General features: G+C 52.8%; 14 non-coding genes across 14 annotated transcripts; all 14 read right to left on the reverse strand.

The window, feature by feature from the left end:
* Positions 1–333: 333 nt before the first annotated feature.
* TRNAE-CUC (transfer RNA glutamic acid (anticodon CUC)) lies at positions 334–405 on the reverse strand. The gene has a single exon. It is a non-coding gene; the product is annotated as a tRNA-Glu (tRNA).
* Positions 406–1,167: 762 nt separating this feature from the next.
* TRNAE-CUC (transfer RNA glutamic acid (anticodon CUC)) lies at positions 1,168–1,239 on the reverse strand. Its single transcript has one exon. It is a non-coding gene; the product is annotated as a tRNA-Glu (tRNA).
* Positions 1,240–1,584: 345 nt separating this feature from the next.
* On the reverse strand, positions 1,585–1,656 carry TRNAE-CUC (transfer RNA glutamic acid (anticodon CUC)). The gene has a single exon. It is a non-coding gene; the product is annotated as a tRNA-Glu (tRNA).
* A 1,179-nt stretch (positions 1,657–2,835) lies between these two features.
* TRNAE-CUC (transfer RNA glutamic acid (anticodon CUC)) lies at positions 2,836–2,907 on the reverse strand. Its single transcript has one exon. It is a non-coding gene; the product is annotated as a tRNA-Glu (tRNA).
* Positions 2,908–3,252: 345 nt separating this feature from the next.
* TRNAE-CUC (transfer RNA glutamic acid (anticodon CUC)) lies at positions 3,253–3,324 on the reverse strand. The gene has a single exon. It is a non-coding gene; the product is annotated as a tRNA-Glu (tRNA).
* A 762-nt stretch (positions 3,325–4,086) lies between these two features.
* TRNAE-CUC (transfer RNA glutamic acid (anticodon CUC)) lies at positions 4,087–4,158 on the reverse strand. The gene has a single exon. It is a non-coding gene; the product is annotated as a tRNA-Glu (tRNA).
* A 345-nt stretch (positions 4,159–4,503) lies between these two features.
* TRNAE-CUC (transfer RNA glutamic acid (anticodon CUC)) lies at positions 4,504–4,575 on the reverse strand. Its single transcript has one exon. It is a non-coding gene; the product is annotated as a tRNA-Glu (tRNA).
* A 1,179-nt stretch (positions 4,576–5,754) lies between these two features.
* TRNAE-CUC (transfer RNA glutamic acid (anticodon CUC)) lies at positions 5,755–5,826 on the reverse strand. Its single transcript has one exon. It is a non-coding gene; the product is annotated as a tRNA-Glu (tRNA).
* Positions 5,827–6,171: 345 nt separating this feature from the next.
* On the reverse strand, positions 6,172–6,243 carry TRNAE-CUC (transfer RNA glutamic acid (anticodon CUC)). The gene has a single exon. It is a non-coding gene; the product is annotated as a tRNA-Glu (tRNA).
* A 345-nt stretch (positions 6,244–6,588) lies between these two features.
* Positions 6,589–6,660, reverse strand: TRNAE-CUC (transfer RNA glutamic acid (anticodon CUC)). The gene has a single exon. It is a non-coding gene; the product is annotated as a tRNA-Glu (tRNA).
* A 345-nt stretch (positions 6,661–7,005) lies between these two features.
* On the reverse strand, positions 7,006–7,077 carry TRNAE-CUC (transfer RNA glutamic acid (anticodon CUC)). The gene has a single exon. It is a non-coding gene; the product is annotated as a tRNA-Glu (tRNA).
* Positions 7,078–7,839: 762 nt separating this feature from the next.
* TRNAE-CUC (transfer RNA glutamic acid (anticodon CUC)) lies at positions 7,840–7,911 on the reverse strand. The gene has a single exon. It is a non-coding gene; the product is annotated as a tRNA-Glu (tRNA).
* A 345-nt stretch (positions 7,912–8,256) lies between these two features.
* Positions 8,257–8,328, reverse strand: TRNAE-CUC (transfer RNA glutamic acid (anticodon CUC)). Its single transcript has one exon. It is a non-coding gene; the product is annotated as a tRNA-Glu (tRNA).
* A 762-nt stretch (positions 8,329–9,090) lies between these two features.
* On the reverse strand, positions 9,091–9,162 carry TRNAE-CUC (transfer RNA glutamic acid (anticodon CUC)). Its single transcript has one exon. It is a non-coding gene; the product is annotated as a tRNA-Glu (tRNA).
* Between the last annotated feature and the right edge of the window lie 7,666 nt (positions 9,163–16,828).

Raw genomic sequence — 16,828 nt, forward strand, 5'->3', positions numbered from 1 at the left:
GTTCTTCCCAGGCTAGCGAGACGAAGTCAATGGCAAATACCCAAGATGGCGTTGATGCACTTTGGAGTGGGCAAATACGGCTTTCTTCCGTCAGAACCAAGGTCTCCAAAATGGGGTGAAGGAGGCACTTCTAGCTACAGCTGGTTAGCAGTGGGTTATCCTAGTCTCTTAACAGCTGGCCGAGTTGACCATGTGGGCCTAAAAGCGCGAAAAGCTTGACAAGGCTCAGCGCAACTGAGAAAACCAGGCCGATGGATGGCGGAGCATTTTTTGGCCCTTAACGAAGCAGAAGCCCAGACGATAGTGTCCAGCTGCTACCAGGGCAAAGAAGAATTCCCTGACCGGGAATCGAACCCGGGCCGCGGCGGTGAGAGCGCCGAATCCTAGCCACTAGACCACCAGGGAGAGGTGTGCCCCGTTTTTCCCAGGCTAGCGAGACGAAGTCAATGGCAAATACCCAAGATGGCGTTGATGCACTTTGGAGTGGGCAAATACGGCTTTCTTCCGTCAGAACCAAGGTCTCCAAAATGGGGTGAAGGAGGCACTTCTAGCTACAGCTGGTTAGCAGTGGGTTATCCTAGTCTCTTAACAGCTGGCCGAGTTGGCCATGTGGGCCTAAAAGCGCGAAAAGCTTGACAAGGCTCAGCGCAACTGAGAAAACCAGGCCGATGGATGGCGGAGCATTTTTTGGCCCTTAACGAAGCAGAAGCCCAGACGATAGTGTCCAGCTGCTACCAGGGCAAAGAAGAATTCCCTGACCGGGAATCGAACCCGGGCCGGGGCGGTGAGAGCGCCGAATCCTAGCCACTAGACCACCAGGGAGAGGTGTGCCCCGTTCTTCCCAGGCTAGCGAGACGAAGTCAATGGCAAATACCCAAGATGGCGTTGATGCACTTTGGAGTGGGCAAATACGGCTTTCTTCCGTCAGAACCAAGGTCTCCAAAATGGGGTGAAGGAGGCACTTCTAGCTACAGCTGGTTAGCAGTGGGTTATCCTAGTCTCTTAACAGCTGGCCGAGTTGGCCATGTGGGTGTAAAAGCGCGAAAAGCTTGACAAGGCTCAGCGGAACTGAGAAAACCAGGCCGATGGATGGCGGAGCATTTTTTGGCCCTTAACGAAGCAGAAGCCCAGACGATAGTGTCCAGCTGCTACCAGGGCAAAGAAGAATTCCCTGACCGGGAATCGAACCCGGGCCGCGGCGGTGAGAGCGCCGAATCCTAGCCACTAGACCACCAGGGAGAGGTGTGCCCCGTTCTTCCCAGGCTAGCGAGACGAAGTCAATGGCAAATACCCAAGATGGCGTTGATGCACTTTGGAGTGGGCAAATACGGCTTTCTTCCGTCAGAACCAAGGTCTCCAAAATGGGGTGAAGGAGGCACTTCTAGCTACAGCTGGTTAGCAGTGGGTTATCCTAGTCTCTTAACAGCTGGCCGAGTTGACCATGTGGGCCTAAAAGCGCGAAAAGCTTGACAAGGCTCAGCGCAACTGAGAAAACCAGGCCGATGGATGGCGGAGCATTTTTTGGCCCTTAACGAAGCAGAAGCCCAGACGATAGTGTCCAGCTGCTACCAGGGCAAAGAAGAATTCCCTGACCGGGAATCGAACCCGGGCCGCGGCGGTGAGAGCGCCGAATCCTAGCCACTAGACCACCAGGGAGAGGTGTGCCCCGTTTTTCCCAGGCTAGCGAGACGAAGTCAATGGCAAATACCCAAGATGGCGTTGATGCACTTTGGAGTGGGCAAATACGGCTTTCTTCCGTCAGAACCAAGGTCTCCAAAATGGGGTGAAGGAGGCACTTCTAGCTACAGCTGGTTAGCAGTGGGTTATCCTAGTCTCTTAACAGCTGGCCGAGTTGGCCATGTGGGCCTAAAAGCGCGAAAAGCTTGACAAGGCTCAGCGGAACTGAGAAAACCAGGCCGATGGATGGCGGAGCATTTTTTGGCCCTTAACGAAGCAGAAGCCCAGACGATAGTGTCCAGCTGCTACCAGGGCAAAGAAGAATTCCCTGACCGGGAATCGAACCCGGGCTGCGGCGGTGAGTGCGCCGAATCCTAGCCACTAGACCACCAGGGAGAGGTGTGCCCTGTTCTTCCCAGGCTAGCGAGACGAAGTCAATGGCAAATACCCAAGATGGCGTTGATGCACTTTGGAGTGGGCAAATACGGCTTTCTTCCGTCAGAACCAAGGTCTCCAAAATGGGGTGAAGGAGGCACTTCTAGCTACAGCTGGTTAGCAGTGGGTTATCCTAGTCTCTTAACAGCTGCCCGAGTTGACCATGTGGGCCTAAAAGCGCGAAAAGCTTGACAAGGCTCAGCGCAACTGAGAAAACCAGGCCGATGGATGGCGGAGCATTTTTTGGCCCTTAACGAAGCAGAAGCCCAGACGATAGTGTCCAGCTGCTACCAGGGCAAAGAAGAATTCCCTGACCGGGAATCGACCCCGGGCCGGGGCGGTGAGAGCGCCGAATCCTAGCCACTAGACCACCAGGGAGAGGTGTGCCCCGTTCTTCCCAGGCTAGCGAGACGAAGTCAATGGCAAATACCCAAGATGGCGTTGATGCACTTTGGAGTGGGCAAATACGGCTTTCTTCCGTCAGAACCAAGGTCTCCAAAATGGGGTGAAGGAGGCACTTCTAGCTACAGCTGGTTAGCAGTGGGTTATCCTAGTCTCTTAACAGCTGGCCGAGTTGACCATGTGGGCCTAAAAGCGCGAAAAGCTTGACAAGGCTCAGCGCAACTGAGAAAACCAGGCCGATGGATGGCGGAGCATTTTTTGGCCCTTAACGAAGCAGAAGCCCAGACGATAGTGTCCAGCTGCTACCAGGGCAAAGAAGAATTCCCTGACCGGGAATCGAACCCGGGCCGCGGCGGTGAGAGCGCCGAATCCTAGCCACTAGACCACCAGGGAGAGGTGTGCCCCGTTCTTCCCAGGCTAGCGAGACGAAGTCAATGGCAAATACCCAAGATGGCGTTGATGCACTTTGGAGTGGGCAAATACGGCTTTCTTCCGTCAGAACCAAGGTCTCCAAAATGGGGTGAAGGAGGCACTTCTAGCTACAGCTGGTTAGCAGTGGGTTATCCTAGTCTCTTAACAGCTGGCCGAGTTGGCCATGTGGGCCTAAAAGCGCGAAAAGCTTGACAAGGCTCAGCGCAACTGAGAAAACCAGGCCGATGGATGGCGGAGCATTTTTTGGCCCTTAACGAAGCAGAAGCCCAGACGATAGTGTCCAGCTGCTACCAGGGCAAAGAAGAATTCCCTGACCGGGAATCGAACCCGGGCCGCGGCGGTGAGAGCGCCGAATCCTAGCCACTAGACCACCAGGGAGAGGTGTGCCCTGTTCTTCCCAGGCTAGCAAGACGAAGTCAATGGCAAATACCCAAGATGGCGTTGATGCACTTTGGAGTGGGCAAATACGGCTTTCTTCCGTCAGAACCAAGGTCTCCAAAATGGGGTGAAGGAGGCACTTCTAGCTACAGCTGGTTAGCAGTGGGTTATCCTAGTCTCTTAACAGCTGGCCGAGTTGGCCATGTGGGTGTAAAAGCGCGAAAAGCTTGACAAGGCTCAGCGGAACTGAGAAAACCAGGCCGATGGATGGCGGAGCATTTTTTGGCCCTTAACGAAGCAGAAGCCCAGACGATAGTGTCCAGCTGCTACCAGGGCAAAGAAGAATTCCCTGACCGGGAATCGAACCCGGGCCGGGGCGGTGAGAGCGCCGAATCCTAGCCACTAGACCACCAGGGAGAGGTGTGCCCCGTTCTTCCCAGGCTAGCGAGACGAAGTCAATGGCAAATACCCAAGATGGCGTTGATGCACTTTGGAGTGGGCAAATACGGCTTTCTTCCGTCAGAACCAAGGTCTCCAAAATGGGGTGAAGGAGGCACTTCTAGCTACAGCTGGTTAGCAGTGGGTTATCCTAGTCTCTTAACAGCTGGCCGAGTTGGCCATGTGGGTGTAAAAGCGCGAAAAGCTTGACAAGGCTCAGCGGAACTGAGAAAACCAGGCCGATGGATGGCGGAGCATTTTTTGGCCCTTAACGAAGCAGAAGCCCAGACGATAGTGTCCAGCTGCTACCAGGGCAAAGAAGAATTCCCTGACCGGGAATCGAACCCGGGCCGCGGCGGTGAGAGCGCCGAATCCTAGCCACTAGACCACCAGGGAGAGGTGTGCCCCGTTCTTCCCAGGCTAGCGAGACGAAGTCAATGGCAAATACCCAAGATGGCGTTGATGCACTTTGGAGTGGGCAAATACGGCTTTCTTCCGTCAGAACCAAGGTCTCCAAAATGGGGTGAAGGAGGCACTTCTAGCTACAGCTGGTTAGCAGTGGGTTATCCTAGTCTCTTAACAGCTGGCCGAGTTGACCATGTGGGCCTAAAAGCGCGAAAAGCTTGACAAGGCTCAGCGCAACTGAGAAAACCAGGCCGATGGATGGCGGAGCATTTTTTGGCCCTTAACGAAGCAGAAGCCCAGACGATAGTGTCCAGCTGCTACCAGGGCAAAGAAGAATTCCCTGACCGGGAATCGAACCCGGGCCGCGGCGGTGAGAGCGCCGAATCCTAGCCACTAGACCACCAGGGAGAGGTGTGCCCCGTTTTTCCCAGGCTAGCGAGACGAAGTCAATGGCAAATACCCAAGATGGCGTTGATGCACTTTGGAGTGGGCAAATACGGCTTTCTTCCGTCAGAACCAAGGTCTCCAAAATGGGGTGAAGGAGGCACTTCTAGCTACAGCTGGTTAGCAGTGGGTTATCCTAGTCTCTTAACAGCTGGCCGAGTTGGCCATGTGGGCCTAAAAGCGCGAAAAGCTTGACAAGGCTCAGCGGAACTGAGAAAACCAGGCCGATGGATGGCGGAGCATTTTTTGGCCCTTAACGAAGCAGAAGCCCAGACGATAGTGTCCAGCTGCTACCAGGGCAAAGAAGAATTCCCTGACCGGGAATCGAACCCGGGCTGCGGCGGTGAGAGCGCCGAATCCTAGCCACTAGACCACCAGGGAGAGGTGTGCCCTGTTCTTCCCAGGCTAGCGAGACGAAGTCAATGGCAAATACCCAAGATGGCGTTGATGCACTTTGGAGTGGGCAAATACGGCTTTCTTCCGTCAGAACCAAGGTCTCCAAAATGGGGTGAAGGAGGCACTTCTAGCTACAGCTGGTTAGCAGTGGGTTATCCTAGTCTCTTAACAGCTGGCCGAGTTGACCATGTGGGCCTAAAAGCGCGAAAAGCTTGACAAGGCTCAGCGCAACTGAGAAAACCAGGCCGATGGATGGCGGAGCATTTTTTGGCCCTTAACGAAGCAGAAGCCCAGACGATAGTGTCCAGCTGCTACCAGGGCAAAGAAGAATTCCCTGACCGGGAATCGACCCCGGGCCGGGGCGGTGAGAGCGCCGAATCCTAGCCACTAGACCACCAGGGAGAGGTGTGCCCCGTTCTTCCCAGGCTAGCGAGACGAAGTCAATGGCAAATACCCAAGATGGCGTTGATGCACTTTGGAGTGGGCAAATACGGCTTTCTTCCGTCAGAACCAAGGTCTCCAAAATGGGGTGAAGGAGGCACTTCTAGCTACAGCTGGTTAGCAGTGGGTTATCCTAGTCTCTTAACAGCTGGCCGAGTTGACCATGTGGGCCTAAAAGCGCGAAAAGCTTGACAAGGCTCAGCGCAACTGAGAAAACCAGGCCGATGGATGGCGGAGCATTTTTTGGCCCTTAACGAAGCAGAAGCCCAGACGATAGTGTCCAGCTGCTACCAGGGCAAAGAAGAATTCCCTGACCGGGAATCGAACCCGGGCCGCGGCGGTGAGAGCGCCGAATCCTAGCCACTAGACCACCAGGGAGAGGTGTGCCCCGTTCTTCCCAGGCTAGCGAGACGAAGTCAATGGCAAATACCCAAGATGGCGTTGATGCACTTTGGAGTGGGCAAATACGGCTTTCTTCCGTCAGAACCAAGGTCTCCAAAATGGGGTGAAGGAGGCACTTCTAGCTACAGCTGGTTAGCAGTGGGTTATCCTAGTCTCTTAACAGCTGGCCGAGTTGGCCATGTGGGCCTAAAAGCGCGAAAAGCTTGACAAGGCTCAGCGCAACTGAGAAAACCAGGCCGATGGATGGCGGAGCATTTTTTGGCCCTTAACGAAGCAGAAGCCCAGACGATAGTGTCCAGCTGCTACCAGGGCAAAGAAGAATTCCCTGACCGGGAATCGAACCCGGGCCGCGGCGGTGAGAGCGCCGAATCCTAGCCACTAGACCACCAGGGAGAGGTGTGCCCTGTTCTTCCCAGGCTAGCAAGACGAAGTCAATGGCAAATACCCAAGATGGCGTTGATGCACTTTGGAGTGGGCAAATACGGCTTTCTTCCGTCAGAACCAAGGTCTCCAAAATGGGGTGAAGGAGGCACTTCTAGCTACAGCTGGTTAGCAGTGGGTTATCCTAGTCTCTTAACAGCTGGCCGAGTTGGCCATGTGGGTGTAAAAGCGCGAAAAGCTTGACAAGGCTCAGCGGAACTGAGAAAACCAGGCCGATGGATGGCGGAGCATTTTTTGGCCCTTAACGAAGCAGAAGCCCAGACGATAGTGTCCAGCTGCTACCAGGGCAAAGAAGAATTCCCTGACCGGGAATCGAACCCGGGCCGCGGCGGTGAGAGCGCCGAATCCTAGCCACTAGACCACCAGGGAGAGGTGTGCCCCGTTCTTCCCAGGCTAGCGAGACGAAGTCAATGGCAAATACCCAAGATGGCGTTGATGCACTTTGGAGTGGGCAAATACGGCTTTCTTCCGTCAGAACCAAGGTCTCCAAAATGGGGTGAAGGAGGCACTTCTAGCTACAGCTGGTTAGCAGTGGGTTATCCTAGTCTCTTAACAGCTGGCCGAGTTGACCATGTGGGCCTAAAAGCGCGAAAAGCTTGACAAGGCTCAGCGCAACTGAGAAAACCAGGCCGATGGATGGCGGAGCATTTTTTGGCCCTTAACGAAGCAGAAGCCCAGACGATAGTGTCCAGCTGCTACCAGGGCAAAGAAGAATTCCCTGACCGGGAATCGAACCCGGGCCGCGGCGGTGAGAGCGCCGAATCCTAGCCACTAGACCACCAGGGAGAGGTGTGCCCCGTTTTTCCCAGGCTAGCGAGACGAAGTCAATGGCAAATACCCAAGATGGCGTTGATGCACTTTGGAGTGGGCAAATACGGCTTTCTTCCGTCAGAACCAAGGTCTCCAAAATGGGGTGAAGGAGGCACTTCTAGCTACAGCTGGTTAGCAGTGGGTTATCCTAGTCTCTTAACAGCTGGCCGAGTTGGCCATGTGGGCCTAAAAGCGCGAAAAGCTTGACAAGGCTCAGCGGAACTGAGAAAACCAGGCCGATGGATGGCGGAGCATTTTTTGGCCCTTAACGAAGCAGAAGCCCAGACGATAGTGTCCAGCTGCTACCAGGGCAAAGAAGAATTCCCTGACCGGGAATCGAACCCGGGCTGCGGCGGTGAGAGCGCCGAATCCTAGCCACTAGACCACCAGGGAGAGGTGTGCCCTGTTCTTCCCAGGCTAGCGAGACGAAGTCAATGGCAAATACCCAAGATGGCGTTGATGCACTTTGGAGTGGGCAAATACGGCTTTCTTCCGTCAGAACCAAGGTCTCCAAAATGGGGTGAAGGAGGCACTTCTAGCTACAGCTGGTTAGCAGTGGGTTATCCTAGTCTCTTAACAGCTGGCCGAGTTGACCATGTGGGCCTAAAAGCGCGAAAAGCTTGACAAGGCTCAGCGCAACTGAGAAAACCAGGCCGATGGATGGCGGAGCATTTTTTGGCCCTTAACGAAGCAGAAGCCCAGACGATAGTGTCCAGCTGCTACCAGGGCAAAGAAGAATTCCCTGACCGGGAATCGAACCCGGGCCGCGGCGGTGAGAGCGCCGAATCCTAGCCACTAGACCACCAGGGAGAGGTGTGCCCCGTTCTTCCCAGGCTAGCGAGACGAAGTCAATGGCAAATACCCAAGATGGCGTTGATGCACTTTGGAGTGGGCAAATACGGCTTTCTTCCGTCAGAACCAAGGTCTCCAAAATGGGGTGAAGGAGGCACTTCTAGCTACAGCTGGTTAGCAGTGGGTTATCCTAGTCTCTTAACAGCTGGCCGAGTTGGCCATGTGGGCCTAAAAGCGCGAAAAGCTTGACAAGGCTCAGCGCAACTGAGAAAACCAGGCCGATGGATGGCGGAGCATTTTTTGGCCCTTAACGAAGCAGAAGCCCAGACGATAGTGTCCAGCTGCTACCAGGGCAAAGAAGAATTCCCTGACCGGGAATCGAACCCGGGCCGCGGCGGTGAGAGCGCCGAATCCTAGCCACTAGACCACCAGGGAGAGGTGTGCCCTGTTCTTCCCAGGCTAGCAAGACGAAGTCAATGGCAAATACCCAAGATGGCGTTGATGCACTTTGGAGTGGGCAAATACGGCTTTCTTCCGTCAGAACCAAGGTCTCCAAAATGGGGTGAAGGAGGCACTTCTAGCTACAGCTGGTTAGCAGTGGGTTATCCTAGTCTCTTAACAGCTGGCCGAGTTGGCCATGTGGGTGTAAAAGCGCGAAAAGCTTGACAAGGCTCAGCGGAACTGAGAAAACCAGGCCGATGGATGGCGGAGCATTTTTTGGCCCTTAACGAAGCAGAAGCCCAGACGATAGTGTCCAGCTGCTACCAGGGCAAAGAAGAATTCCCTGACCGGGAATCGAACCCGGGCAGTGGCGGTGAGAGCGCCGAATCCTAGCCACTAGACCACCAGGGAGAGGTGTGCCCCGTTCTTCCCAGGCTAGCGAGACGAAGTCAATGGCAAATACCCAAGATGGCGTTGATGCACTTTGGAGTGGGCAAATACGGCTTTCTTCCGTCAGAACCAAGGTCTCCAAAATGGGGTGAAGGAGGCACTTCTAGCTACAGCTGGTTAGCAGTGGGTTATCCTAGTCTCTTAACAGCTGGCCGAGTTGACCATGTGGGCCTAAAAGCGCGAAAAGCTTGACAAGGCTCAGCGCAACTGAGAAAACCAGGCCGATGGATGGCGGAGCATTTTTTGGCCCTTAACGAAGCAGAAGCCCAGACGATAGTGTCCAGCTGCTACCAGGGCAAAGAAGAATTCCCTGACCGGGAATCGAACCCGGGCCGCGGCGGTGAGAGCGCCGAATCCTAGCCACTAGACCACCAGGGAGTAGTGATGGACGAACTTCCGACGGGACGTTTCGCGAACGCGAAACGCGAACGGGCACAAACGTTCGCGAAAACGACCGTTCGCCGCGGGCTCCATTGACTTCAATGGGAGGCGAATTTCGCAAACCTTTAGGTCGAATTTGCGGCCACGGGGTAATTATTAGGGGGTAGCACGTAGTCCCACCACCTGGACAATAGCATAATACATGTATGAGGTGAATTTGGGATCGATAACTACAAGCATTTTTTTTTTATTTGGGAAATTGTTCTGACAATTCAGGACTATGGAGCTAATGAAGGCAATGGAGGAGAGGGAAGGTCAGGGACCAGGGTAGGCAAACAAGAGGGTGCAGGAGATACAGAGCACTGACAGCAGCACCGTAATACAGAGCACTGACATCAGCACCGTGACATACAGCGCTGACAGCAGCTCCGTGACATACAGCGCTGACAGCAGCTCCGTGACATACAGCGCTGACAGCAGCTCCGTGACATACAGCGCTGACAGCAGCTCCGTGACATACAGCGCTGACAGCAGCTCCGTGACATACAGCGCTGACAGCAGCACCGTGACATACAGCGCTGACAGCAGCTCCGTGACATACAGCGCTGACAGCAGCTCCGTGACATACAGCGCTGACAGCAGCTCCGTGACATACAGCACTGACAGCAGCTCCGTGACATACAGCGCTGACAGCAGCTCCGTGACATACAGCGCTGACAGCAGCACCGTGACATACAGCGCTGACAGCAGCTCCGTGACATACAGCGCTGACAGCAGCTCCGTGACATACAGCGCTGACAGCAGCTCCGTGACATACAGCACTGACAGCAGCTCCGTGACATACAGCGCTGACAGCAGCTCCGTGACATACAGCGCTGACAGCAGCACCGTGACATACAGCGCTGACAGCAGCTCCGTGACATACAGCGCTGACAGCAGCTCCGTGACATACAGCGCTGACAGCAGCTCCGTGACATACAGCGCTGACAGCAGCTCCGTGACATACAGCGCTGACAGCAGCTCCGTGACATACAGCGCTGACAGCAGCTCCGTGACATACAGCGCTGACAGCAGCTCCGTGACATACAGCGCTGACAGCAGCTCCGTGACATACAGCGCTGACAGCAGCTCCGTGACATACAGCGCTGACAGCAGCACCGTAAGCAGCCCCAGGAGGAGGTCAGCACAGCACAGGGATGGTGTGATCCCCTCATAATAAGAACCCCCAGGAGGAAGTCAGCACAGCACAGGGATGGTGGGAGCCCCTCATAATAAGAACCCCCAGGAGGAAGTCAGCACAGCACAGGGATGGTGGGAGCCCCTCATAATAAGAACACCCAGGAGGAAGTCAGCACAGCACAGGGATGGTGGGAACCCCTCATAATAAGCAGCCCCAGTAGAAATATGACACCGCTCAACCTCTTCAAAGAGGAGGGTAGGGGCATATAGTACGGTGTGCTTTTTTGGGTCAGGGAAGTGAGCCAAATGAATTAAGAAGGTCTGTGTGCTTGATTCCAAAAATTGTTTATAGACATATACATGGTCTACTGATCACATGTGTTGAATTCCTCCGAGATCCATGCCTCATTCATTTTTAGAAATGTGAGGTAGTTAACACTGTCGTGAGCTAGGCGAGTACGCTTATCGGTCACAATCCCCCCTGCTGCGCTGAACGTCCTTTCGGACAGGACACTGGATGAGGGGCAAGCCAACAGTTCGATTGCAAATTGGGCAAGCTCTGGCCAGAGGTCAAGCCTGCCCACCCAGTAGTCTAGGGGTTCATCACTCCTCAGAGCGTCCACATCGGCCGTTAACCCAATGTAGTCGGACACCTGACGGTCTAGGCGTTCCCTGATGCTGGATCCGGATGACACCTGTCGATGGGTCGGCTGAAAGAATGACCTCATATCCGAAGTCACCAACACATCTTCAAACCGGCCTCTTCTTGCAGGCGCTGTTGGATTGGTACCCGCAAATCCTTCTCTGGGAGTGGGAATTGCTCCTCTGCCAGCGCACGCAAAAGCAGAATGCAGCATTTCTCGAAGCAAGGCCTGGAAGTGCTGCATTCTGACAGCCCTCTGCGACGGCGGTAACATTTCCGCCATTTTGTGTTTGTACCGGGGATCTAAGTACGTTGCCACCCAGTACTGGTCCTTGACCCTCATGCTTTTTATACGGGGGTCCCTATTAAAACACTGGAGCATGAAGGCCCCCATTTGCACTCAAGCGGAAGGTATGTGGTGGTGGTGGTGTTGTTGGTGGTAGTGTCTTTGGGGGTGCACATAGCAGAGAGTGAAGAAGAGGGTGCAGATCGAGAGGATGAGGAGGGTGCAGAAGAATAAGGCTGAGTGAGCCACTCAACCAAGTCTGGTGCGTCCTTTAAAGTAATTGAACGCACCTTCTGCAACTTCCCACTTTGGCTCAAGGCTGTTGCTCCTGCCCTACCCCTACCACCCCTGCGGAAGGGCCTGCCTCTTCCTCTGCCTGTCATTTTTTAAATCACCCTGTGACAAAACTCTTAGTCCCTATACCGCTGAAGGACTGCTGCAGTATAGGGCAGCGGTCAGCAGTAGTGCACGTCAACCCTATGTATTGTGGACCGATAGCGGTCCTTACAGAACAGCAGACTGTACTGCACTCAGGCCTATGTACCGTAGCACCCTATACCAAGTTACCAGTCCTTATAAAAACTTTTGTGGACCAAGCAGGTTGTGTGTTAGTGATTAGCAGACTGTACGTCAGTCCCTATACCAATGAAGGACTGCTGCAGTATAGGGCAGCGGTCAGCAGTAGTGCACGGCAACCCTATGTATTGTGGACCGATAGCGGTCCTTACAGAACAGCAGACTGTACTGCACTCAGGCCTATGTACCGTAGCACCCTATACCAAGTTACCAGTCCTTATAAGAACTTTTGTGGACCAAGCAGGTTGTGTGTTAGTGATTAGCAGACTGTACGTCAGTCCCTATACCAATGAAGGACTGCTACAGTATAGGGCAGCGGTCAGCAGTAGTGCACGTCAACCCTATGTATTGTGGACCGATAGCGGTCCTTACAGAACAGCAGACTGTACTGCACTCAGGCCTATGTACCGTAGCACCCTATACCAAGTTACCAGTCCTTATAAAAACTTTTGTGGACCAAGCAGGTTGTGTGTTAGTGATTAGCAGACTGTACGTCAGTCCCTATACCAATGAAGGACTGCTGCAGTATAGGGCAGCGGTCAGCAGTAGTGCACGGCAACCCTATGTATTGTGGACCGATAGCGGTCCTTACAGAACAGCAGACTGTACTGCACTCAGGCCTATGTACCGTAGCACCCTATACCAAGTTACCAGTCCTTATAAGAACTTTTGTGGACCAAGCAGGTTGTGTGTTAGTGATTAGCAGACTGTACGTCAGTCCCTATACCAATGAAGGACTGCTGCAGTATAGGGCAGCGGTCAGCAGTAGTGCACGTCAACCCTATGTATTGTGGACCGATAGCGGTCCTTACAGAACAGCAGACTGTACTGCACTCAGGCCTATGTACCGTAGCACCCTATACCAAGTTACCAGTCCTTATAAAAACTTTTGTGGACCAAGCAGGTTGTGTGTTAGTGATTAGCAGACTGTACGTCAGTCCCTATACCAATGAAGGACTGCTGCAGTATAGGGCAGCGGTCAGCAGTAGTGCACGGCAACCCTATGTATTGTGGACCGATAGCGGTCCTTACAGAACAGCAGACTGTAACGCACTCAGGCCTATGTACCGTAGCACCCTATACCAAGTTACCAGTCCTTATAAGAACTTTTGTGGACCAAGCAGGTTGTGTGTTAGTGATTAGCAGACTGTACGTCAGTCCCTATACCAATGAAGGACTGCTGCAGTATAGGGCAGCGGTCAGCAGTAGTGCACGGCAACCCTATGTATTGTGGACCGATAGCGGTCCTTACAGAACAGCAGACTGTACTGCACTCAGGCCTATGTACCGTAGCACCCTATACCAAGTTACCAGTCCTTATAAGAACTTTTGTGGACCAAGCAGGTTGTGTGTTAGTGTTTAGCAGACTGTGCGTCAGTCCCTATACCGCTGAAGGACTGCTGCAGTATAGGGCAGCGGTCAGCAGTAGTGCACGGCAACCCTATGTATTGTGGACCGATAGCGGTCCTTACAGAACAGCAGACTGTAACGCACTCAGGCCTATGTACCGTAGCACCCTATACCAAGTTACCAGTCCTTATAAGAACTTTTGTGGACCAAGCAGGTTGTGTGTTAGTGATTAGCAGACTGTACGTCAGTCCCTATACCAATGAAGGACTGCTGCAGTATAGGGCAGCGGTCAGCAGTAGTGCACGGCAACCCTATGTATTGTGGACCGATAGCGGTCCTTACAGAACAGCAGACTGTAACGCACTCAGGCCTATGTACCGTAGCACCCTATACCAAGTTACCAGTCCTTATAAGAACTTTTGTGGACCAAGCAGGTTGTGTGTTAGTGATTAGCAGACTGTACGTCAGTCCCTATACCAATGAAGGACTGCTGCAGTATAGGGCAGCGGTCAGCAGTAGTGCACGGCAACCCTATGTATTGTGGACCGATAGCGGTCCTTACAGAACAGCAGACTGTACTGCACTCAGGCCTATGTACCGTAGCACCCTATACCAAGTTACCAGTCCTTATAAGAACTTTTGTGGACCAAGCAGGTTGTGTGTTAGTGTTTAGCAGACTGTGCGTCAGTCCCTATACCGCTGAAGGACTGCTGCAGTATAGGGCAGCGGTCAGCAGTAGTGCACGGCAACCCTATGTATTGTGGACCGATAGCGGTCCTTACAGAACAGCAGACTGTAACGCACTCAGGCCTATGTACCGTAGCACCCTATACCAAGTTACCAGTCCTTATAAGAACTTTTGTGGACCAAGCAGGTTGTGTGTTAGTGATTAGCAGACTGTACGTCAGTCCCTATACCAATGAAGGACTGCTGCAGTATAGGGCAGCGGTCAGCAGTAGTGCACGGCAACCCTATGTATTGTGGACCGATAGCGGTCCTTACAGAACAGCAGACTGTAACGCACTCAGGCCTATGTACCGTAGCACCCTATACCAAGTTACCAGTCCTTATAAGAACTTTTGTGGACCAAGCAGGTTGTGTGTTAGTGATTAGCAGACTGTACGTCAGTCCCTATACCAATGAAGGACTGCTGCAGTATAGGGCAGCGGTCAGCAGTAGTGCACGGCAACCCTATGTATTGTGGACCGATAGCGGTCCTTACAGAACAGCAGACTGTAACGCACTCAGGCCTATGTACCGTAGCACCCTATACCAAGTTACCAGTCCTTATAAGAACTTTTGTGGACCAAGCAGGTTGTGTGTTAGTGATTAGCAGACTGTACGTCAGTCCCTATACCAATGAAGGACTGCTGCAGTATAGGGCAGCGGTCAGCAGTAGTGCACGGCAACCCTATGTATTGTGGACCGATAGCGGTCCTTACAGAACAGCAGACTGTAACGCACTCAGGCCTATGTACCGTAGCACCCTATACCAAGTTACCAGTCCTTATAAGAACTTTTGTGGACCAAGCAGGTTGTGTGTTAGTGATTAGCAGACTGTACGTCAGTCCCTATACCAATGAAGGACTGCTGCAGTATAGGGCAGCGGTCAGCAGTAGTGCACGGCAACCCTATGTATTGTGGACCGATAGCGGTCCTTACAGAACAGCAGACTGTAACGCACTCAGGCCTATGTACCGTAGCACCCTATACCAAGTTACCAGTCCTTATAAGAACTTTTGTGGACCAAGCAGGTTGTGTGTTAGTGTTTAGCAGACTGTGCGTCAGTCCCTATACCGCTGAAGGACTGCTGCAGTATAGGGCAGCGGTCAGCAGTAGTGCACGGCAACCCTATGTATTGTGGACCGATAGCGGTCCTTACAGAACAGCAGACTGTACTGCACTCAGGCCTATGTACCGTAGCACCCTATACCAAGTTACCAGTCCTTATAAGAACTTTTGTGGACCAAGCAGGTTGTGTGTTAGTGTTTAGCAGACTGTGCGTCAGTCCCTATACCGCTGAAGGACTGCTGCAGTATAGGGCAGCGGTCAGCAGTAGTGCACGGCAACCCTATGTATTGTGGACCGATAGCGGTCCTTACAGAACAGCAGACTGTAACGCACTCAGGCCTATGTACCGTAGCACCCTATACCAAGTTACCAGTCCTTATAAGAACTTTTGTGGACCAAGCAGGTTGTGTGTTAGTGATTAGCAGACTGTACGTCAGTCCCTATACCAATGAAGGACTGCTGCAGTATAGGGCAGCGGTCAGCAGTAGTGCACGGCAACCCTATGTATTGTGGACCGATAGCGGTCCTTACAGAACAGCAGACTGTAACGCACTCAGGCCTATGTACCGTAGCACCCTATACCAAGTTACCAGTCCTTATAAGAACTTTTGTGGACCAAGCAGGTTGTGTGTTAGTGATTAGCAGACTGTACGTCAGTCCCTATACCAATGAAGGACTGCTGCAGTATAGGGCAGCGGTCAGCAGTAGTGCACGGCAACCCTATGTATTGTGGACCGATAGCGGTCCTTACAGAACAGCAGACTGTACTGCACTCAGGCCTATGTACCGTAGCACCCTATACCAAGTTACCAGTCCTTATAAGAACTTTTGTGGACCAAGCAGGTTGTGTGTTAGTGTTTAGCAGACTGTGCGTCAGTCCCTATACCGCTGAAGGACTGCTGCAGTATAGGGCAGCGGTCAGCAGTAGTGCACGGCAACCCTATGTATTGTGGACCGATAGCGGTCCTTACAGAACAGCAGACTGTAACGCACTCAGGCCTATGTACCGTAGCACCCTATACCAAGTTACCAGTCCTTATAAGAACTTTTGTGGACCAAGCAGGTTGTGTGTTAGTGTTTAGCAGACTGTGCGTCAGTCCCTATACCGCTGAAGGACTGCTGCAGTATAGGGCAGCGGTCAGCAGTAGTGCACGTCAACCCTATGTATTGTGGACCGATAGCGGTCCTTACAGAACAGCAGACTGTAACGCACTCAGGCCTATGTACCGTAGCACCCTATACCAAGTTACCAGTCCTTATAAGAACTTTTGTGGACCAAGCAGGTTGTGTATTAGTGTTTAGCAGACTGTGCGTCAGTCCCTATACCGCTGAAGGACTGCTGCAGTATAGGGCAGCGGTCAGCAGTAGTGCACGGCAACCCTATCTATTGTGGACCGATAGCGGTCCTTACAGAACAGCAGACTGTACCGCACCCAAGCCTATGTACCGTAGCACCCTAGACAGACCAAGTTACCAGTCCTTATAAGAACTTTTGTGGAACAAGTGAGTTGTGAATGATTAGCAGACTGCAGCAGAAGGGCAGCAGTCAAGTATAATATTCTTTCTATATTTGGAAGAAAGAATATTATACGTGTACAAGCCTATTACCGTACCACTGATACCAGTCCTGAAAAGAACCTTTGTGGAACTAATAGTAACAGCAAGTCTTTAAAATTATCCTCACTGCCTGACACACTGCTTCCTGCCTGTCCCTATACAAATTGGCAAAAAAGAGTAGGCTGGAACGATTAGCTGGAACAGCTCTTTTGTGGACCTGATAGTAACAGCTAATGATGATGATGATGATGATGATGAAGAAAGACTAATCTGGCTGAGCT

The sequence above is a fragment of the Lithobates pipiens genome, unplaced genomic scaffold (assembly GCF_037356315.1).
Source record: "Lithobates pipiens isolate NorthernLeopardFrog02 unplaced genomic scaffold, aLitPip1_a1.2 Scaffold_1, whole genome shotgun sequence".
Taxonomy (NCBI): Eukaryota; Metazoa; Chordata; class Amphibia; order Anura; family Ranidae; genus Lithobates; species Lithobates pipiens.